Genomic DNA, 25,062 nt, shown 5'->3' on the forward strand with positions numbered 1-25,062 from the left:
TCAATTCTAAAAAACAAATATCTTCCTAACATGTCCTTGGACAAAAGGTAAAAATAAGAGGCACAGGTAAATAGAGAACACATCAAATCTCTTAATCAAGATGTGTTTTACCAAATATAACAGCAAACAATAAGCAAACATGATGATCACCAGCAAAATCCTGAGCATTGCAAATCCAGTTTTCAGTCTGGAAATACTGCTAAAATTACATATGAAATGCTTTGAAAATACCACAGTACAATATGATTTTCATTGGTGTTTGTTTTTGAAAGGAAAAAAATGTCTAAAGTATTATTTTAGTCCATGTGCAAAGCAAATTGTTTCATCTGTTAAAAAAGAAATGAGCAATAATCTCCAAGAAATCATCTTGACCAGCATTAATGACTAGTTTGGTAGTTAACAGCCCAAGGCATAGCCAGAGGCTATTAAGGCTCTTGGGGGAAAGAAAAGGTTGGTAGATTGTGGTTTACCAGTAATTAATTATAGGTATGAATCAAAACTTCCTAAGAAAAGAGATTAAAGTTACTTTGGATGACTTTATGTGTATGCTTATCTTTTCATACATCCCCCTGCCATACCTTTTCTAATAAACAGGAAAAGAAGATGATGCCATCATTTCACAAACCAAGTTGAATTGGAAATAATTCACATAATGAAACAGGAAACACATGGGACCAATTAATGCTTTTTCAAGCTTGGACTATATAACTATAAGAAGCACTTAAAAAAAAAACTCAGTCTAACACATTAGTTGATTGTTGGTGAAATGAAACTCAATCATGAGATCATAAGGATTTTTAGAAGCTTTTTTTTTTTTAGTTTTTAATCCTATCTCAATAAAAGTAAATACATAAGGATTATACATAAACCAAATCTGAAGTAATATAGATTGGGGAAACCTCAAGAGGGTCAGGAGATAATGAAGATTATTCCTCAATATTGGGATTATGATGTTAGTTCTTTATTTCAATAAAAGTGGATAGAGATCTTTCATATCAGGGACAGGGCTTAGCTGTAAGGACAAAAGTAATCTTCTGGGAATTATGCATACAGGCTTGACATCATTTTTATTGGATGGCTGATGAACTGGAAAACTCCAGGATAGCCAGGCTTTAATTTGTAATCTTAATTTTCATATAAATCGGTACATTTCAGGGGGAGGCACGGGGGATGTGGGGACATTGATGCTTGCCGGCCTTGTGGTAATAAGGCAGCCCTGAAGCACAGGCAGCAGTACTAACTCATCCAGTATCTGATTCCGTCTTTTCCTCTATCCATCTGTCTTCCATCTTTGCATCCATCATTTAACGAAATTTACAGCCTGCAAATACCAGAGAAGCTAATGTTAGTGCAATCTTCCCTCTACCTCCTCTCAGAATGATCTATAGTAATCTACTTATCATAGACATGCACACTATAAAGCACAATAATTTAGTTTTCAGCCAGGAAAATGACTGCCATTGTTTTGCAAGCATACATTAATGAGGATTTTTCCCCCTTCTTCTTCTTTTGATTTTCGTAAAGGATATAGGGCATGAGAGAGCACCAGTTTTCTTTCATAAAATAATTATTTTGGTGTTTCCCATATATAATTTCATATCCGTGGAATTACATAGGGGCAAAGTTATAAAACTAGAACATAGTGGAAATTTATTTGGCTATATGGAAACTTGGTCCATTTATTTTCAATATAGGATCTATATGTCCTTTACATGGTCAAAGAAGTAAAATGCTGTTGAAAGGAATGGTCTAGAAATATATTAAGAAAATAGAATTTTCTTTCTGGATTGTTCTAGTCTCTTACAATATAAATAAAATTAAATTGTTTGTGCAAAATTATTCTTATCAAATGATATTTTAGTTGAATTAGCCACAGGAAACAAGCAATGTACTCCCTTCTTACATTGTTGTTGTTGTTTTGAGGTTTTATGTGTCTCCCAGCTCTATCAGGTTTTATGTGTCTCTGCCATTTGTTTTACCTTTGTCTCATTATTTTTTAGCTTTTGAGTGATTTCTTATAAAAGAAGAGGAAAGATAATAGTTCCTACTCCATCATTTTTAAACCAGAAATCATATGTAGCTTTTTGATCTTCTAATAACCATGTGTATGTAAAGAACATATAAGGCTCATATTCTACCATATAAAAGAAGAAATCGGCCGGGCGCGGTGGCTCAAGCCTGTAATCCCAGCACTTTGGGAGGCCGAGACGGGTGGATCACGAGGTCAGGAGATCGAGACCATACTGGCTAACACGGTGAAACCCCGTCTCTACTAAAAATACAAAAAACTAGCCGGGCGAGGTGGCGGGCGCCTGTAGTCCCAGCTACTCGGGAGGCTGAGGCAGGAGAATGGCGTGAACACGGGAGGTGGAGCTTGCAGTGAGCTGAGATCTGGCCACTGCACTCCAGCCCGGGTGACAGAGCGAGACTCCGTCTCAAAAAAAAAAAAAAAAAAGAAGAAGAAATCATCAGCCAAAGCTAAAAATGCAGAACTTGTTACACATAAGAACATTTTCTAACTTCTGAGTATATCTGAATGGCTCTGGTTTTAGATTTTCCCCATGATTTAGAGATGTTTTTATTTTTCAAAGACAAATCATCTGTTCTCAAGACTGTTTTGTTTGTTTTCTGATGTCTTCCTAGATGCACAGTGTACTGAAATGTTGAGATACTACCTTCAGAGCAGAAAATAGATTCTCCCAATCATATCTTATCCTCTTATCCTCCAAAGCTCCCAATTTGCTCGTGAAGTAACATGAAAGTTGATATAGATAAATACTGTGACCGTAATCCCAATTGGAAGCACACTCATCTCTTAAACAGTTCTGTCAACTGGGATTTATCTGCATGGAAGGCATATAAAGCATCGTTTACATAAATAACTTGGAGTTTTGAGTTGGACATATATCAGGGATGAGTAACTGCCCTGGAGTATACCTATTAAATCAATCACCAGGCTCAAACAATCAGAAAAGCATTGACTATAGCCATACAAAACTTGATCACAACATAATCTTCCTCTGCTTCTTGATGAGGTAACAAAATATGCTGTGTTCATTGAACAGCTGCTTTCATAAGGAGAGCAATAATGAAAAAAAATCTCCCAGAACCTTCAGCACTTGCACATGAAAACAAGGTTTCCAGTGAGAAAATTAAAATGCCAGAAAGATTTATACTTACCTATGCAGATGTCCTATGGTCTTAAACATGTTGTCTTCCTTTTAAAATGTAAGAAACAGAGACAGTGTCATTTTTCAAAGTACTGTTATTGAAAAATAAAAGTTATAACCATGATTTCTGTTACGGGCTGAATTTCGTCCCTCCCAAAATTCATGTGTGAACTTCCAATTCCTACTGTCTCAGAATGTCACTATTTGGACATAGCACCTTTAAAGAAATAATTAAGTTAAAATGAAGCCATTAGGGTAGGCCCAAATCTGATTCGATTGGTGTCCTTATAATAAGAGGAGATCAGGACACATATAACACCTAGAGAGGGAAGACTGTGTGCAGATACAGGGAGAAAATGGCCATCTGCAAACCAGGGAGAGAGGCCTTAGAAAATCAACTCGGCCAACACCTTGATCTTAGGCTTCTAGCATCCCAAACTGTGAGACTACATAATTCTGTCATTTAAGCCACACAGTCTGTGGTACTTTGTTATCACAGCCCTTACAAGCAAATGCCATACAGTTCTCTTTCTTGTTTAAAGATAAATAAGGAAATGAAGATAGAAGAAGGCCCAACGTTAAGTCATCTGTAACTTACTCAGACAAAATTCTGACACTTGGTGTAAACTTCCAGCTTTTCACTGATTCTATATGGAAATCAATGTTCCCTTAATTGCCTGAACTTAGGCCATGGATATTCTTCCATCATAACTTCTCTATTAAGAAGAATGAAATGTCAGATAGTTAGTTGGAACAGGGCTTGCCAGACCTGCATAAAGCAAGCATGAAAGCATATTCCCCAGGAAAACATCTGCTTTTACAAGTAAGTTAGCTCTGAAGAAGTAGACATGTAAGTAGTATATGCTAATTAATTTCAAAGGAGACGTAAAGAAGAGAAATGTACAAATTACTAGTAGAAAAAATGATGAAAACTAGATTTCTGAGGATCATTATGTTATACCATTTGAGACTCTTTTAATATACCTAGAAAATGAGGAAGAGGCCTGTTAGAGATCCTCTTATTAAAGAGGAGAAAGTTTTTTTCTCACCAAACATTCTATTCTTTTAAGTGTCCTTATAATAGATAATCAAACGATAAGATCACATCTTCTTGTTTCTATGTTCATATGAAAAGCTTCCCCATCTCACTGCTTCCTATCAAATGAGAGCAGGAGGTGAAAAAAACTTTTGTGAACTAGGACATCCCGCAGGTAAAACAAACATGTGCCAGCATGCTACCCAGATGCACAGCTTAGGAAGAAGCCCCTGTTCATTGAGCCATACCGGCTTTTCTAAAGAAATTGAACAATCTTTCAAATGATTTGTGAAATTTTAGGCACATGAAACTTCTAGATCTCAGAAATGAACTGATGATTGTACTGCCATGGCAATCATGTTTTACTTTGTGAAATACGTGGAATATAACTTTGTAAAAGGCAGTATAGTATTAACAGCCTTGTTTCTCAAGATTTTTGGATAAATATTTAAGATCTATGTAAAGTATTTTACCTTAGTTATTAATCACCACTTTATTTGCATACATGGTAGGGGAAGAGCCTCTATTTGAAGATAAAGTCTATCTATGGCCTAACCTGGTCGTGTGTTAGAGGTGATCCAGAAAAGACATGGGTCAGTCCCAGCAGCATTCTCTACATGAACAACAAAGAACATCCTGAGAAAGAATTCAGCCCATGAAGACAGGTGACTGCTCCTGTGACAGAGACATGAGGTACCACTGCCAATCTGGGACAGCTTCTTAGTGCAGCACATGGGATGTGGTGGGTAGAGAAAGAAATGTAGTCTCTTTATTCCTAGGATTATATTCACCTACGTCTGCTCCTTGCCACAGGAACCCTGGCCTCTCAATATGACTCCTTTTCACTGACAGAGTTCTTTTAATTTGCACCCAAATAGGTATAGCATACCCACGATATTAGGGCAAGGGGCTCAAGAGGGATTCTCAAGTCACTCTTACAGTCTGCCTGAAACCAGCATCCCCACCGTCACCACCTAGATTCAAGTGTTTCATTGGGTTTAATACTTTCATACACATAATTCCTAGGTAGTGTGACCATATAAAAATCCTAAATGAGGATATTTCTGAGTATGAAATGGAGCAGTAAAAGTAGTTGAAGTTACATAATTTCTTTAAAATATACATATTGGACTTACAATTTAATATCGTTATTTCATTGGTCGTCCAATGAACTTTATTCATTGCTGAAAATATAAAAATATTCTTGCCAAAATATAAAACAAACATTTCTGTTATTAAAGCAAAATAAAAAATGTCTTTATATGAATTATTCAAACCTTTAAAAAAATGGCATAATGCTTTTCGGTTCACATACACATTCTTAATCATTTTCTTAACCTGTACCTGTTTCTAACACTGTGTCATTGGCTGTTTTCTGAAGAATATATTTTGCAATGTTGTGCTGTTTTACATTTTTTAATAAAATTGCTTGCAATTTTCTTCAAATTTGTATTTTGTGACGAATACAGTTTAAATTGCTGACACTCAGCTGAATCTCCTCTGTAGACCATAATGTTTTTAACTGGGAAAACTACTCTGTACAGATGCTGAGGTTCGTGATAAGATCAGAGAAAATTTGGCTAAATAAAGGATCTTCTCAATTCTAATTTTATTGAAATATGTAAACATCTCAGTCCAAATATGTTAACAATTAAAAGACGAAAGAGGTGCAAAAGCAGAAAAACAAATGATGGTTGAAGAGCTGTCGAGCTGCTACCAAGAAAAGTATGCCATAGAGCAGAGGAAAAATAACAAAATGAATCAACATGAGTTTTTAAAAATTAGTAAAACAATCATATATTTAAAACAAAAATATGATATAAAGATGAAAGAGGTCAGAAAATGTGTGGAGATTTCTTTCTCAGTGAGGCCATCTAGGCTCATTAGAGACATTCTAATCATTTTGATCCTTAAGTGAAAAGGTCTGTGTTTTCAAACTCGTCCTTCTTTTGGTTCCTACGCCAATCTGCAAACTTCTTCTCAGCAACTTTTAAACCTACCAAGGAGTCTGACAGAGTGGTAACGTCCATTACCCAAGTCAAAAGAATACCAATTACATTCTTCTCCCAAAACAAAAAAGGAAGCATTATTGACTTAATTCTAGAAGGTTGCCCAAATGTTTTATCTCAGACCAAAGCCTATCTGCTCCCAGGAGCCTTCCTGTCTGAACAGCTAGCTACTTTCAAATGGTACTGTGTTCCTTTCCCGTCTTCCCTTAAATTAAGTCCAGTTCACTAACTCTCCCACTATGTTACCTTCATCATCACTGCGAGTAATAAAGGTCAAGAAGAGCGGGTGTAGTGATGCGTACCTGTCGTCCCAGGCTTCCTTGGAGTTTGAGGCTGCAGTGATCATGATTATGCCACTGCACTCCAACCTGAGTGACAGAGCAAGACCCCTACTCAAAAATAATGTACAATAAAATAATAAATAAACAAAGGCCAAGAAGAAATTATCAAATTTCCATCTGAAAATAAAGAAGAGTGACTTTGCCATGTTTCTCAGATGGTCCATGTCAGCAGTAAAAATTGACCTGTACATTTATCTCTTATGTTGTTTCCTTCCCAACTAGGATTGTTTTGCATGCTTTTTGAAAATATTTATGTTGGAAGGTTTATATTAAAAAAAAAAAAAAAGCCTTGAGAGAACAGGAATGAAAAGGAAAGGATGAACAAATTAAAAAATCAAGATGGGCCGGGCGCGGTGGCTCAAGCCTGTAATCCCAGCACTTTGGGAGGCCGAGACGGGCGGATCACAAGGTCAGGAGATCAAGACCATCGTGGCTAACACAGTGAAACCCCATCTCTACCAAAAAACACAAAAAACTAGCCGGGAGAGGTGGCGGGCGCCTGTAGTCCCAGCTACTTGGGAGGCTGAGGCAGGAGAATGGCGTAAACCCAGGAGGCGGAGCTTGCAGTGAGCTGAGATCCGGCCACTGCACTCCAGCCTGGGCGACAGAGCAAGACTCCGTCTCAAAAAAAAAAAAAAAAAAAAAGTCAAGATGGCAAATATATTACTTTGGGTGTATATTTTAAGCAGCTGTGACAATAACAACAAAACCCTAAAATTCAAAGGCTCAAACACAATAAAATTTTATTTCTTTCTTATCCAATAATCCAGGGATGAGCATTTCCAGGCCAGTAGGGAAGCTCCTTCCCTATAGATACCGTTACTCTTCCATTTCCTCCAGTGTTCGTCTCTGTATTGGTTGAGGTTGGATTACACATACTAGTCCATGTTCCATTTTGTAAGAAGGGAAAAAGATTAAGTGGCAAGCAAGCAATTTCTTCTTTAAAGCATTTTACTTGGAAGTTACACATAGCACTTTTCTTATGAAGTAGTTGATGCTGTAGATATGAAATATATGTGAGTATGTATACACAAATGTATATATGTATACAATGCAAATATACGTATATAGAATAAAGATATATACATTACAGACACATATGTTTATACAGTCTCAAACAATGCAATGACACACAAAAAATGAGACTTTGTTATGAAGGATTTGGGTGTCTTTGTAGAAAACATATTTAAAATTTGTCAGATGAATATTAGTCAGCAACTGCACATCCCTTTACATTTTGTCCTACCATCATTTTGATTATTTTATAGATTTTTACACTGGCAACCTAAAATTAACAAGAATAAGTCAGTGACATTTTCCTTGAATACTTATTGTGTAGGAGAATTAATAATACCTTTCACAAAATAGAATACCAATACATTTGGGAAGATTGACAGAAGAAAAGAGAAGATATGATTTAGATCTTCCAAAGAGAAGAAAGACCTAGATCTTTTGTGAAAAATTCACAAAGTTATTAAAAGCAGAAATCTGTAAGATAATTTCAATTTCTACTCTATGGTATCAATCTACATTAAAAGTGCATATTTCAAAACAAAATTCCTCTGATGCCCCTATATCCCATATACACATTTATACTCTCAAAATATTCCATGTCATTTCAAAAAATTATTTATGTATTTCTACTAATGCAGGACCACATAAACAAACTCAATAGAATAAGAGGAAATTAGTTTGACGAGTCTTTTCTTTTTCTCTAGTTCTGCTATGGAAGCATTTTAGCATCTATTGTTTTTCAAAGAAATAGAAGATTCCTTAAAGTAAGACTGACTGCCTTCCATTCCAGACAAAATAATGTTAAACCTCTTTTAGAATACAGTACATTGTAAAATAAAATTAGCTATTGTTGTAAAGGGTAACTTTGCCATGCAAAGACAAATTAAATTCAAGTATTTTTTGTGAGCTATTATAAAATGCAATTGGCTCCTCCACAGTTGGTCCCTTGAATAGCTGGAGCCTTTGTACTTGCTGGTCCCCTTGCTGGAGCCCTTCTGCTTCTCCATGGGTGTCCAGCTTTTATCACCACCATGTACAGAAGTATTTTTAACTTACTGTATTTTCTTCTTAAAGACCTTGAACTGAGGAGCTAGAAGTGGATTCTATCACCAAGAAATGAGCCCGAAGTAAAATCATTTCCTCTGGTTAATCTGCATTACAATTTATTTAATGCTGATAAACAGGAATTGACATATTATCGATCAGAAAATTGTATCAAAGAAATATATTTAACAGCACGAGGTAAATGCTAAGTGTCTCTTGGTTAGTATAGATGATCAATATTTTAAAAATACAGAGGTAGGAAAGATCATTTTGCACAGGACTATTCAAGGAACTCTTCATAGTAGAATGAAATAGGAATGGGCAGATTTCAACAAGGCAGAGAAACAAGTGGAAAGAAAAATAAACTTGGAGGGGAGGATATTCTGATCAAATTCTTCAACCATCTTCCTTAAAACTTCTCCACAATAATATGAAATGTTTAATGAGTACTTACTCCGTGGCAGGCATTTTATAAACCTTATTTCATGTGAACTAAGAACACACTTTTAACTTGAGTGCCAAGATAATCTCCACTTTAGATATATGGATTCTGATGCATAGATCAGTTTGCTAATTTAAGGTGACATAGCTAATAAATGGCAAAGATATGATGCAAACCCGTGTGTAACTCTGGAATTCACATGCTTAACCACTGTAATATAAGGACATTCTTATTGCAAAGTCATGGAGTGCATCCCTTTCATCTCACTTCTACTATCAGTGATTACCTTTCAGGCCCTTATCATACCCAGCATGAACTGCTATTACAACCTTCTTAAAGCATGGCTTCTCTCATTTTAATATCTGTCTCTCTAGCTTATCCTTCATAATGCCCACCTTATGTTCTGCTCATTCTTTCCCTATTCAAAACCTTTTAGAGGCTCCCAATGCATTAAAAATACACACACACTTAAATAACATCTTTTGATGCCCTCATATAACCCAATTTACTTTTCAACATTTTTGCCCTCCCTACTGCTCACTCTACTTCAGATCAGATTAATTTATCTACTTGCTTGTCTTTCCCATTAGATTTCCATTACTTAAGGACAGAAGAAATGCCTTCTCTTCCTGCCCTCTACAGTTCTTAGCAAAATTCCAAACATATGGTGGACATTTATCAAATGTTTGTTTGTTTGAATCTTGCTGAATCAGCATGTTGTAAGCATAATGAGTAGTCTGTGTTGACTAAAGCAGATAAGATATGAAGAGAAAAAGCAATAGAAGTGCAGGGTAGGGGAGGCCATATTGTGGGGACACATCAAAGATCAATGTCAGAAGTTGGGACTTTAACTTGAAATAGGCAACAAAATGTGCTTTGAGATGAAACATGTTAAAGTATATGGCAAAGTATAAAACCAAATTTCATTGTAATGTTCCCTCTGTTGCCATTCTTTCCTCCCACATACAAATGGTATGCATTTTGCCTAACACCTTAGGAAAATCATTGCCTGCATCCTGTGAATGAAGCAGTTCTCAATGTTATTCCATGTCATTTTTACAAATTTTCAAGATATTTCTACTTTTTCAGTGCCTGTGAATACTTGCCCCTATGAGCATCAATGTCTCCTTGAGAAGGTACAACAGATTGCCACTAGTATTATAACTGGGCATGTTAAAGCATGACATTTCCATCACCTGAAAGTGAATGGGGAAACCAAGCTGAACGAGGCCACAGCTCACTGGCAGTGGTGGCTGGTTCACACTTACTAGCCCCTGTCACTTGCAGTGTCCATTGCTAACAAAATCATTCCTTAGATATTGTAGATATTGTAACATCAAGACGTTACAGTTACCATCTCTTGAGGAAGCAGAATGTCCTGGTATCTACAATATGAGAACAGATTCCTCCTGGCTACTCTCCAGGTTAAGGTCACCATCCTAATATGGACAAAGTTGCTTCCTTTGAGATTCTTTATCCATAAAATGAGGAAACAATGCTTATATGCTCTATCTGACAGTTTTTATTTTGGGGTTTTTGTTTGTTTCAAGTGGAGAAGAGGATATGTCAACTGATATATAATAAATATCAAAACATTTAAAGTATAAACCAAGATTTGGTATAAAGAACTTTTTTTAATAATCAAATTCTGTAATTAGAGATATAAAGTCAAAACATAAGTACAACATTGGGGTCTTGATATTCTTATAAAGCCGTTAAAGCCTCTTTCTGCTGGACAAGTGACAGGTATTCTATGAGAAGATAGCCTGATAGCCTCTGAAAACTTCCAAAGTCTTTCATTTTGTTGTTATGAAACTTCTCCGTCTTTCAGAAATGTAATGAGGTGGCATTATGTAGAGGAAAGGACTCAGCGCTGGGCATAAGCATCGTGAAGACTAGGCACTGGTGTGTAGAAAGTCTCAACTTCTCTGTGCCTCAGTTTTCTTATTGGTAAAATATGGCAGGTAAGTAAAATCATTGCAGGAGTCCTTTCCTGCTCTAAAATTTAGTGATTCTGTGATAGCAAATTTTCTCAAAATCAGTCTCAGAAGTAAGAAAAATGTTGAATGTATATTTGGTGACAGTCTGACAGTATATCCATGGATTTTCTGTGTGTTCCATTGTTAGTTCTTAATAAAGATAAGTAAGATTTAGTCCTTGCTCTCAAGATGTTTATAACCTAGTAAGTAGAAAAAGACAAAGGCATTTAATATAAAGCAAAATATGATGAACTATTACTTGAATCCAAAGAGAAATAAAATATAGTCAGGTAAAATCAGTGGACAACGTGTTATTAAAGCCACTGGGCTCTAATAAAAATGAGCCACTGGGCTCATTTCACCCACTTGGAAAGTAGACTGCACTCGGCTTATGCCACTGGTCTGGGTCTCATGCTTGCCAAGGGCGAGTCAGGCGTGGAACAGTGAGGGGTGTGTGAGCGAGTGTGGGGTCTGGCCACTGTGCACAGTCAGACACACCAACTGCTGTAGTAGGGTGGGGACTCCAGGTGCTGGCACTGGTTCTGGCTCTCTGCAAGGCCACAGCCAGACCAGCTGCACCACAAGCAGCTTCCACAGCTGGCACTAGGGGATGCGGTGCCACCTGGAATTTTGGAGATGCCAGGAACCACAGGACCCCAAAGAGGGAGTCACAGTCCTGGCTTGGGGAGCTCCTAGGTCTGGGATCCCCAAAGGGCCACAACTCTTCTCTCCTTTTCTTCTCCCACACCCTGGCAAGCAAGGGACATGTTTCAGGCCTGTTCGTGCTACTGCTCTTTTAGCCTTGCCATTCAATGTGTCCCGAGTTCTTGTCCTGTGACCAGGAAGAATGAGATATGCAGACAAGTGAAGGGTGAGCAAGACAAAGAGGAGCATTACTGAGCAATAGAACAGCTCAGGGGAGACCTGCAGGGGGCAGCTCCTTTCTGCAGCCAGGGTGTCTGGATGAGTGTTCAGCTCCTAGTAGAGAGGATAGCACCTCTCTTCAGACAGGTAGTCCCAACAAGTATTCAGCTCCCAGCAGAAAATGTAGCTTCTCTCTGCAGCTGGTCTTCCCATCATTTGCTCTGCTTTGGCTGAGCCCTGGGCTTTTATGGGCCTCAGTGGGGAGGAAGTACATGCTGACTGGTCCATGGGCAGCTGTTGGTGGGCCCAGAAAAGGCACCACAAATTCCCACTGTGGACTGCAGGACTGGAAGCCTGCCCCCAGCCTTCAGGCCCTTCCTAGCCTGAAGGTGGGGCCTCAACATGGACCCACCCCCTTCCACACATGAGCCTGTCTGCCTCCTGCTGCTGTCCATGGCACCCAGGCTGCCTGCACCAAGGGGCACCTGCAGGCCAGCACCGAGCTGCCCTCAGCCCCCTTTCAACTCCCCCGCCAACACCACATGCTTATTGGCACCCAAAGTCTGGAGGGGGCAGAGGCATCAGGGGGCTGGCATGTCAGCAGTACTCTGAGTGAGTGCACACCTGGATGGGCTGTGACAGAACCTGGGCTTGGCCCCAACCCTGCTGTGAGATTGGAGCAGGCACCAGGAATAGGGAAAGGCAAGTCCATGGGAGCAGACTCTGCCAAGCCGGAGGGGACAGGGGGCCTTCCTGGGCTCCTGAGCAGGCAAAGTGCAGAGATGCCCAGGTCCTGCATTTGGGAGGGCAGAGCTCTCACCCACTCCATGGAGTGTGCAGCAGCCCCAGCTCCACCTCCTCACAACCTGGGGCTGGGGCTCCAGATCCTCGCTGTGGCCCTCTCTCCCCACTCCTCTGTGCCTGATCACACTGCCCCCCAACCAGTGGGTAGCTCAGCCTGGCTCCATCATAGTAGCCCCCAGGACGGTGGGCTCCAGGGAGGCTCTCGCTTGTTCCTTGCTCCAGCCAGCTCTGTGGAGTGCAGCACCACTCCGGGCCCAGCTCTGTTCCTCCCCACACCCTCCCCGCAGTGGTGGCAGGCAACAGCGGCAACTGCATGGCCAGGGTGCAGAGCAGCAGAGGCTCTGGACCTGGGAGCAGGTTCTGCCTGGCCTCAGGAGGGTGGTGGCAGTGCAGTCCACTGCTCGGGGACACAGGGCACAGGGGACCCACTGCTGCCATTGATGATGCTCCCACAGCCGCTCCTGCTGCCACTGCCTGTGCCTCCCTGATGGCAGCAGCTGCTCTGGATGGCTTGCCACTGCCATTAATTTAAGCCTTGAAGAATCAATAGCCTTAATCATAAATGGGGATTAGATGCGAGTGAGAATTCAGGAGCACACAACAGCAAAGGAAAAACATTCAATGGCCCATGGGTGGGGATAAATGTTAAATCATAGGGCATTCTATGACAACACTGAGTAGTAGAATTTGGCATACTGGCCTCTGGCCGACAAGAACTAAGATAGGCTAGGACAAAGAAAAGAGAGCCTTCAATGCCAGACACAAGAGTTCAGAGGTAATGGGGGGGTCCATGGTCATTTTTCAGCAAGGGAATTAAAGAGAAAGTCAAAACTGTACTTGAAACTGAGTATCAGTTGAAGATTAAATGGTGAAATGAATGAGGAGCTCTTACCCAGATAAGGAAGGCCAAGGTGTGAATCTGGCTGCAGAGGTGAGAACAGAAATAAAGGGAGGTACATTCTAAAGCTTAATAAGTGCTCTGTTTTATAAATGTTCCGTAAGTGCCTAATAAGTTCTAGGCACTGGGTAAGGTGTGGGAACACAAAGATGAACAGAATATTGTCCTCTGTCAAGAAAGGCTTATTGGTTAAAAGGATGACTTCCAGAAGTTGAAGCTTGACTTCATAGTTTTAAGCTGTGTAACTCTGGACAAGTTGCTTACTTTCTTTGTGCCTTAATTTCCTTATGTGTAAAAAGGGGATAATTAGTAACATTCCTCAAAGTATTATGATGAAGATTAATTAGGTCAATGTAAGGCAAAAGATTTTCTGTCATATAATAAAGGATTCAATATATATTTGCTACGTCTACTTCCACACAGAATGAAGTAATTTCAGAAGGAAGAATTTGGTTTGATGAAAGTAAGACATTTCAAATAGCAAATAAAAGAAAAGGGATATCTTTTAAAAGTGGTAAGAATCCATTTATTAATATTAGTTTAGCTCAAGAATGAATACAAACAACTAGAGAGGTTTCACCTAATCTAATACTTTAAAGACATGTTATTTCTCAGAGGAAAAGAACTCTCAGAGCAGAAGAACAAATTATATATTTCATATTAAATCAATAAGAAGTTCACGGTTATAATAACTCAATCTGTTCTACACTACTTTATCAATGATGGAGATAGAAAATACTATGAGAAGCACGATACTTTATCCTTGAATAGTTTTTCTAAGCTGTCTTTTAAAATTGAACAACAAAGAGTTTTTTGCAATTGAAGAGTGTTTATACTACCCGTTTAATGTCTAGCATTTTGAACATTTTCTCTCCTGCTTTTTTAAAGTAATACATTTCCCAGTGCTTAGCACAGGGGATATTATGGTTTGAGGGGATAAACCAACTCCTGAGAGTTTAAGTTTATCTACAAGTCCTTCTTTATGTGTCTACAAGTAAACTCTGGAGTACTGTTGCGAGTAGCATTATCAAAGCTGCTTTTGTGTGTCAGCATTTATTTTAGCTTTTGTTGTCAAAGATCATGCAGTTTTTTTGTTGCTATTTATCAACCTAAATATCCCTTAGTCGCCAATCTTTTCTGAAAGGCTGTAATCCGGAAACCGATTTCCTGAGCAAGATGGAGTTAAATAAAACACTCATTTTCTAGGACTTGGAACATTTGTCCTAATTTCACACCTTATGCTGCAGCTCATCAGTGCTTGAAAGGCAAAGCATGCAGCCAAAAAGCAAGTTCCAACGTCACCTCTTCTATTGCATTGCACCTTTGACCCCCTAAGACAGAATAAGATGTGCTAACATGCCTCTTTGCTTTACAGTGAAGCACTATTTGGATTATGTCAAAATCAGAGACCTGAAGAAAGATGCTTAATTTACATGCAAACCCTGTTTCAAACCTTGTCTACTATATTCTTTCTGAGCCCCTTTATTGTTTCAAAAATAATTCTCAAAGTCGCTTCAGTAATGGAAAGCAATTTATTCACATAGCAAATATTTATTAAACACCTACTATATCCATATCACTGAAATCACTATAGTATGGGGTGAAGGAATGGGGATAAACTATAGGCATAAATTATATAAAAATAGGCAATAAGAAGGTTTTTCCTTGAAGAGTTCAGAATCTAGTTGAAAATATAAATAAGAGTATACAAATTGTATTATCAGGAAACTATAGATCATCATTTTTCATTTTTACCTTCATGTCTATTTTCAGATATACAGAAATGCTTACAGATATTTAAATTTAAAATCCTCTTTAATCAAGGATAGAGAGTAATGTTTAATTTATTTATAATAAACTGAATAAAAGAACCTTAGAGAGTGATTTGAACAAAACCACCAGAGAGAAACAAAAGACAGGAAGCTTTCCTAGCAAATATTAGAAATGCCAAAGATTAAATGAAATTGATTTTAATAAACAATGATTAGTTTCTAATTTGCATTTAAACATATTCATAAACATTGCCTTTTATGATTGTCAAAATTTTATTTGGATATGCATTGTCTCTATCCTTATTTAGCAATGTGTATATAAACTTCTATTTCTTTCCCAATCACTGATGTAGGAAAATCAGTATGTGCCCTCCACAAACATTGGTTAATTATTTGAATCTAGTTTTCGCAGTTAGATTCTTCTTTACCCTGTATTTCTGTTCCTTGATTGTAGGGTAAGTTCAAAGGCAGACCATGTGGTAATGAGTCCAAAGGGCTTATGAGTCATAGGCTAAAACCTTAGTAACGTGGCAGATGAGTTGTGCTTAAAATTTATAAATGGGCTCAGCATTGATGTATTATGGAACCCGGATCTAGAATTTCTACTTTGTCTTAGTCCACTTTGTCCTATTACAACAGAATACCACAGACTGAGTGATTTATAAATAAAATAATTTTATTTCTCACAGTTATGGAGGCATCTGGCAAGGGCCTTCTTGCTGCATCATCCCATGAAGGTGAGAAGGTAAGAGAGGGTTTGAGAGCAATGAGGACAAAGGGTCCAACTCATCATTTTATCAGGAAACCACTCCTGAGATAATTAATCCATTCCTGAGACAATGGCATTCATCCATTCAGGAGGGCAGAGATGTCATGATCTAATCCCCTCTGAACGGTCCCACCTCTTAACACTGCTGCACTGGGAATTTAGTTTTCAACACATGAATTTTGGGAGACACATTTAAACCATACCATGATTTTAAAAATGAAGTTTGTGGAGGAGAGAAAAATGGACTAGTTGGTCATTCGATTTCTCACTTGTTCATTACCATATTCTCATTAGATTGAGTTTAATTCATTTTATATATTTTCTGGGTTGACCATGTAAACATAACTAACATAGTGGTTAAGAACATGGACTTGAACCAAATTTGCCAAGTTTGAACTATGCTTCTACCATATAAGCTTGAATAATTTTCTTCCATTCTGTCTTCATTTTCCTTATCTGTATAATTAAAATAATGGTATCAACTTGCAAATGCTTTTGGGGAAATTAATTGAATTGATATAGGTAAAGTTTTTAAAGCAGTGTCTGTCCACTTTAAGCATCTCTAAGATTTTGCCATTACTATATTGTTATTCCTTAAAATAATATTGGGATTCTCTACTGCAACTTTTTGCCTCACATAACGATTTTAGTAGAGCCAAGAAAAGTTGGCAGCACCAAATGAGGGAAGAGCAGAGTCTTTCCCTTCGTTTTTAAACACTAAGGTAACCATTTTTTAAAATATCTAATTTCTGTGACATGACCAGTCACCAAAGTTTCTCTTTCCTGTGGTTCAAATGAGGTCTACTTCAGTAATCACAATTTAGCAAGAAGTCAACAGAGGGAATGCAAAACACAGTGTGAAAAAACACTTTCACTCTTATTTATACAACAGTTTATACTGAGTGTTAATATTTAAATTCTTTTAAAAACTATACTTTATTTCATCAATATAGACAACAAATATAATTTCTTGTGTCTATTTAAAAAGAAGAAAAAGAGTAGATAAGCAGAGAAATTTAACACTCCTCTGAAATCTAAATATAGCATCTTTTTAATCAAAAACAACAGGTTAATCCTGGCTTTGGAATCAGAGAAATCATATTAAAATGCATACAGTGTGATTCATTCAAAACCTGAATATAGCAACATATAATCCTATAAAGCCACAGAGATTTTTAGATCAAAGCAAAAAAGGTAAATCAAACCTGAAATGAATGGATTAACAGAAATGGGAGCGTTACTGTAATATCCCTTTGTATTGAGTAACAGAGAAGCAGATTTTGTCAAATCTTGCTTTCTAATTCCCATCTGGAAAAGCCTTCCTCTGGAAATGAACAGGTTTGAAGGAATGCCTTTGACATCTGTAACGTTAAAAAGCATCAATAATTGGAATGGGCTTAATCCCTCATTCAACAGCAGGTACTTTATACACAATCATAAGAAGTGATGAAAGTCAGGCACAGATGTACAAATTGTTAGATTTAATCAGATTGGTCCTCTACTCCTGGTTTAGTCTATTCTGTTTTAGCTTCTGCTTAACCTGAGTTAATGGAAGGAAATGGTCATATATGTAAGGAACAAATCCAAGTCAAAAATCAGTTTGGAGACGTTGGGTGACAACTGAGTTTAACCCATGAACCACCAGACATAGGAAGTTTTCATTAATAGTTCCTTGTGTATCATCATTCATACTAGTCTATATTAAACTGATTCTGTGAAAAGGGCCTAGTGTTTGCTCCTCTGAGATTCTGCAATAAGAAGAGGCTGTGTGTCAAAGAGAAACAATAGTGGGTGGTAGGGGCAAAATAAACAGAGGAAATAGACCTGAGACTTAGGGGTTGACAACACCAACTGTTTCTGATGTCTAAAATATTTATTGGAGCAGCACACAACATTTAGATGCTCTGAAATTTATTCTGTTTTCACAGTTCAGCTGTTAAGTAGTCATCTCTCTTTCCAAATAGCGGTATGGACATGGAGAAAAGAAGATGAAATTTGTAACTGCACAATCAAATTACAGTATAGATTTAACTAGAAATTGATTTAAAAATTTATGCTTATCTACCAACATCTCAAATTTTGGGGAAGCATTTTTATTTCAATTATTTACTATTACTATGTCCTATTGGAAGTCTAAAGAAAAACTTGAAAATAGTCTATAACATGTTTCATCAGAACCTCTAAGCATATTATTGCCTGCTAGATTCTTTTTTATTTTATATTTATTTATTTGTTTGTTTGTTTTTTGAGATGGAGTTTCACTCTTGCTGCCCAGGCTGGAGTGCATTGGGGTGATTTCAGCTGACCACAACTTCTGCCTTCCAGGTTCAAGTGATTCTCCTGCCTCAGCCACCCGAGTAGCTGGGATTATAGGCATGCACCACCATGCCCAGCTAATTTTGTATTTTTAGTACAGACGGGGTTTCTCCATGTTGGTCAGGGTGGTCTCAAACACCTGACCTCAGGTGATCTGCCCGCCTCAGCCTCCCAAAGTGTTGGGATTACAGGCATGAGCCACCACACGGGGCCCAATTCTTTTTTATTTTTAATTTTGAGACAGGGTCTCACTCTTTTGCTCACACTGGATTAGAGATGTACCATCATAGCTCACTTCAGCTTCGATCTCTTGGGCTGAAGTGATCCTCCTGCCTCAGACTCCCTAGTAGGTGGGACTACAGGCACACACCACCATGCCCAGCTGATTTTTGTGTTTTTTGTAGAGACAGGGTCTCAGTATGTTGCCCAGGCTGGTTCCTAACTCCTGGTCCTAAGCAATCCTCTCGTCTCAGCCTCCCAAAGTGCTGGGATTATAGGCGTAAACCACTGCACCTGGCCCAGATTCTTTATATGATGCTGTACATGCTCTTGTAAAATAAGCCAAAAACTTGAATAATAAATTATATAAAAACTAATACTACTAGAAATGGTACTATTTTATTTTGTTTCCCCATTTGTAGTAAAACTCTTTTTTTCAAACTCAGTAATATATGTGAATGTGCTTTTAATTTCTAACATGCCATATTGTACATACATATTAGCTGTCAGTATTCTCGTACTTCCACAATGATAGAAATATCTTAAAATTAGGAATTTAATAGTCAAATAGAGATTTACATTCAGAGAAAAGAAAAATACCCTTTTCAGTTTTGTCTCATTTTCATGCAAATAATTTTTGTTCTTATTCCTCCATCTTCATTAAATCTTAATTTCAGTATAAAAAATCTGCAAACTCCATATGCAGCAAGTTCTCTCCCTCTTCTGACCTCAATCGTACACAAAACTTTAAAACAGAATTATTTCTTACCATATGGGATATGAGACTAAGATCAAACCCAACCTAGACAAATGCCATGCAGCAAGTTGACAACTGTTCCTGGAGTCCTGGGCAATGCCTGGGAGAGTGCCTGCCAGGGCCTACTGTTTTCAAACGAGTTTCATTTCTCTAACAATTTAAATCTGCCAAGAAGAAACCGAGACAATCAAGCTTCGTGCCAAAAAGCCCCAAGCTTAAGCGAGAGATGTATCCTCTCTTTAGCCTGCTGATGAGAGAGAGAGCAGAGGGAGAGGAAAGGATAAAGATTCATAATGAGTAGGACAGAGGCTCATATGCTTTTGGAATGCCACAACAGGACAATTTCTGGCCCTAATGATGTTACTTTGTTGAGCTTCATATTTGGAATAGAGCACATCCTTTTCCTTTTTCCGTTCTAAGTTCCATTACATTTGGGATTGAGTATTATCTATGCCATATCTTCCTTCCATTTCCCCATCTTAACCCTCCCACAACTATGTCACCAGAGAAACATCCCACTATAGAGGCTTCTGGTTCAATTTTGAACATAGAATCTTGGGACCAAGGAAACCTTCCCAGAGAGACCCAACATTCTCTGCTGTCAGTTTCCTGGCCCTTTGCTTCTTTATATCACCTCAAATTCACCTTCAAAACGGAAGTAAACAAGAAAGTCAGAATGTCTATCATATGGACTACAATTTGTGAGAAAAGGAGAGCAAAAGAGAGGGCCTGGTGGTCCCTTTCTACCCCAAAGAGCCATATGCACTGAGAACGGCTGAGAACCTCCTCTGCCAACCTAGCAGCAGCCTTCCTAACACCTTGTGTTTGAGAAATGAGAGACCTACTGTTTATTATCACAGGTCCAGGTGGTAAAAATCCAAAGTTTATCCAAGCAGATATCTTCAATCGTAATACCAAATGACAATAAATTGAGGTAAAATGTTCATGTTGTAAATATACAAATGAGCTACACTGTGTACTATTTAGAGGTACAACATTTTCAGAACTACAAATTTATGATCCTTCTAGTAGCTGAAATGTAATCTTTTGAATCATACTGTTCTGGATTCAAATCCCAGCTTCCCACCAACTAGCTGTGTGACTGAGCAATTTATTCATAAATTGTCTGGGTTCTGGCTTTTTCTTCACAAGGAACATCAAAAGCATATTCCACAGGGTAATTTTGTGAGGATAAATAAACGAGATAATTGACGTAAAGCACATAGAACTATTGCAAAGTTATCACTGATGCATGGTAAGCATTCAGTAAATAATAGCTATTAGTAGTTTTCAATTTGGGTTAAATGTATGATGTTAAATGAATTTGCTTACTTTGGCTTTAAGATAATCACTGCGAATATTTTGCTTTTGAAATTGTTTTCAGATTTTTCTCTCAATTGTCTTCCATTTATCCTGAAAAATCAATTACTTATGACATAATATCAGAGTCATGTAGAAGGCAGATTAAAAAGAAGAGCTTTATAATCACAGCCGAGAGGGAATTTGAAATCGACATTGTGTTGGGAGTAAACTGCCACACCTTTCTGGAGGACAATTTGGCAATGTCTGTCAAAGCAATCAGAATTTCATTTCTAGGGATGTGCCAAAGGGCATTATGAAGGTAAAGCTCTAAGTGATACCCATTGCAATTTTTTAAAAATTAAAAACCATTTGTATGTCCCTTGATGGAAGATTGTTTAAATATAGTATGATACATCATACCAGTGGAATGTTATGTAGCCATTAAAAATATTGTGGAAAAAGATTGAATGACATAAAGAATAATCACTTAATAAGTGAAAAAGTATACGAAGACAATATTACAGTATCCTGTTTTTCATAGAGAAAAAGTCTTCAGAGGATATACACCAAAATATTAACATCTTATATCAGCATGGTAGGGTTATGAATGATTTTATTTTAAGGTTTCTGTTCTTGATTTTCTGAAATTTAAATGATTCCTTGAACAAACATGTATTGGTTAGTAATTTTTAAATAATATAAATAAGTTTACTTGAGTTTTACATTTTGCTATTTCATTGAAAATTCAGAAATGTAAATAATGATGTCTATAAAGCCAAGCATAAATCCACACACAAATTTATCCACACGTATTTATTCATATTTTCTCTAAAATGCCAGTATATTGACATATATGATGTTTGCATACACAAGCATACTAACAGATGAAAAATTCCTACCAATTTCTCATAGAAAATCTGTGTATTGCTTCAAATATTCATTTAAATCCCAATTTAAAGCTGTATTTAAGAAATAGTTGCAGAATATCTTTTAATGCCTCTTCCTTGTAAAGTCTTCAAATGCTGCTGCCCTTGCATAATAATTTTTTTCTTACAACATATTAATTATTATTCTGGCACCTCTGGCCTACTCATGAAATCAATGAAGTGTGAAATGCCTCTGTGCAGAGTAATATTTCATATTTGGTACTTTATGTATTAATTACTTTTCTGTTTCTGCTAATACAATCTGGGGGAAAAAACACCCCATTCTGCAATGAGGTGTCAGTGGGGAAAGAAGGAAAACAGCAAACAATAATTCCAATTTGCTGACCTATCGAAAGCTGCTAAGAGAAGAAGGAGAATCTTCTGCACCAGGTCCCTCTGTTGAGAGTGTCTCTGTCCGTAAGCCTGCTGCTTAGAAAGTGAGGGGCCTTCTTATAGTGGAGCCTGGCTTTCTTGTGTTTAAAATAACAGATGTGAGGTTTGAGAAGCAAGTCACTCCAGTCACACCTCATTGTTTTGAGCCTGACATATAAAATAAAATCCAAAATCCAAAGTTCAACTCAATGTCAACCAAAGATGGAATACAGAGTGCAATTCAAATATTTAACAATCTACCAAATTATAATCTGCAAAGAGAAAAAATGTGGGAAAATCATAGTCTATTAAGGTTCTATTTAGTTGCCACTTCAGCTGTCCAACAGTTAAAACATAAATCAGTTTGACAATCTGAAAGCAGCAGTTTTAATCCTGAATTCTAGGGGTGCGCGCTCTCTCTCTCTCCCTCTTTCTCTTACTCACACGCACACACACACACATGCCAGTCATTCAGCCTGAACAGAATAATTCAGATGTGACATTTCTTGATTCAAGAGCTATGTTAAGCAGTTATAAAGCTGCTGTAATTTACAGCAAATAATAAAGCTAACCTAAGAGACCTCAGCCTCAATTTGCTAAAACTTATTACACCTCATTGGCCACTGAATAGCCAAAAGAAGAAAAAAGAAAAAAAAATCTTATCTGAATAAGAGACTTGACAAGTATTAGCCTAGTGAGAAATGATTGGCTTAAAATTGCTCTGGTTACATCGATAGGTTCAGATTAACACTATTTATGATGTTATGATTTCTTATTTCCTGAGTTATATCAAAGCCAAAGGAGCTACTGGAACTATACTAATGAGTCGATAGATGTTTTCAGATGTCTGTTTGACTCCTGAGTCTAATTAAATGTCTTAATATGACATATGTGGTTCTCCACTGAATATCCCAGTTGTGGAATTAATATGTTACAAAAATACATATACACAATTATCTCAAACTACAGTGAGTTTGAGGCTATAAATATAGCAATTAAATTGAATTCACTAACATAGCACTTTGTAAAGTGCTATAAACATGCTAAATAAATGACCAAGAACGTCATTTAGTGTGACTATTAATAACTAGCCTCTTGTTAATGACACCTCAAAGCCTTGTGAAGGAGAGTGCACTGCTTGGGTTTTGTACTATACCATCTTTAATCCATATTTTTCATGAGAATTTTTTTTGTAGCAACATGTATTCCCATGTACCAAAGTGTTCTGGGGGTGATGCAAAAGATGGGGGTAAAGAACTCATGGGCAAAATGTTATAATGTCAAAGAAAAGTAACAAATGGCTGGTTTACCCTAAATTAACAACTCAGTCCAAAATAATTCTAACAGTCTCAGAAGTTATTCTATAATGGTAAATTTGGTGAGGTGAAATACTTGCCCACAACTTTCAAAACCTTCCATTATGTATTAGCAGATATATAATACATATTCTTTATAGTACAAATCCCTCATTGACAGTGACTACTATACTCAAAAAGAAATAAAAATTTAAAAAGTTATTTGAGTGAGTCACAGCATTTTTACATGTGTATCAATCAATTGTAATCTCATGTGACTGGAGATTCTCAGATCTGATAACTTCCTAAAATATGATTCAGATATTAAAAATTACATTCATGACTAAAGAAGTAGGAGACATTCAAATACATTAAACACAAATCTATAACACACATATACTTTGAAACATCTATAAACACTTTCTTTAAGAAACATGTAGAATAAACAAGGCATACATCCCTTCACCTTATTCGCCCACGTCACCCTCATTGCTCAAGTGTTCATTATCAAGAGGTTGGTGTGTATTTGCTTTCTATTTTAGATTGCTTACTGTGTCACAATTGTATACTGGTACAGTTTATTCATTTATTAAAAAATCAAGTGTGTATATTAGGATGATTTTAAATAAGTTTAAAAGTAATCATTTCTAGTTATTGTGGGTTTGTAGAATTCTCTTAAATTTAGTTGATCTGAGGATTATTAAAGAAAATGAGCAACATATGTTCTGCTTAGAACACAGACAATACAATTTCAGAGTAAAATCAGAAGACTGTTGAATAGAAAGAGGACAAAGGTTAATGTTGGGAAGCAGATATAATTTCTCATAAATCATTGGCTTATAAAAAGAAAATGCTTATCCTTTTCTTTTGTTCAAGGTGTAATTGTCCATCCTTGATATTCCACATGGCAGTTATATAATACACTGTTGGGAGAAAAAAATGGAATATTTGAATGCCCAAGGATGCATGCAGTATCATTCTACCAAAGCTTCCAACATTGAAATGTTTGTATTATTAACACCCTCTAAAATTTACTATAGTGACTAATTTGCTATAGTCACTGGACAGAAATCATGTAGCATGATTTACACTACTACAAAATCTTTACTAACTTGGGCACCGTAAATTTGATCATTTAATAATTTAGTACTAAATCTCTTCTTTTAATGAAAGGAGAGTGATCATGATTATTATTAATGCTATTTTTAGTTAGTTTTAAATTATGCCATTATGATAAAACATTCTACTTAATTTAATATTTCAACTCAAAATTAATTTCCAAAGTCTTTAACTCTAGTCAGTCTGCATAATTACAAGGTATTGTAATACTCTTGCAACTGAATTTCAAAAGTGCATTTAACAATAGGGAATGTTAAGTGAATATCTTATTTAGGTATTGCAGCTTAGAGTTGCTCTTGATTTTTCATGCTTCCAACATACAGCATTCTAAATCAGAAATTAATTTTTTAATTTTTGAAGAAAAGCTAACAATAGACAAAGCCATTTATATCCGTTTCTGATAAAAGCACTGCATGGTTTTAAAGTACTGTGATGAATAATCTGTGTGTGTTCTTTCAGAACAGTGCTTTTGAAAAATAAACAACAGTTAACATGTCACCTCAGAATGCTCTCATGTGCCACCTTCATCCAATTTATGGCATCTGACAAATAGAAAAGTGAATTTCGACATTTTGTTGAAAGCAGTAATTATTTCACATGCTGACAGGTGTTAG

General features: G+C 37.0%; 1 long non-coding RNA gene across 1 annotated transcript in view; it reads right to left on the reverse strand.

Annotated features, from left to right (window-relative positions):
* Positions 1–939: 939 nt before the first annotated feature.
* LOC117085420 overlaps positions 940–25,062 on the reverse strand; it is a 31,625-nt gene continuing 7,502 nt past the window's right edge. The window contains exons 2-3 of the long non-coding RNA XR_004437949.1: positions 3,181–3,218; positions 940–1,321 (exon numbers count right to left, since the gene is read on the reverse strand). This is a non-coding gene — a long non-coding RNA (uncharacterized LOC117085420). The remainder of the gene's footprint in view (positions 1,322–3,180; positions 3,219–25,062) is intronic.

Source organism: Trachypithecus francoisi, unplaced genomic scaffold (assembly GCF_009764315.1).
Source record: "Trachypithecus francoisi isolate TF-2019V2 unplaced genomic scaffold, Tfra_2.0 Lachesis_group1, whole genome shotgun sequence".
Taxonomy (NCBI): Eukaryota; Metazoa; Chordata; class Mammalia; order Primates; family Cercopithecidae; genus Trachypithecus; species Trachypithecus francoisi.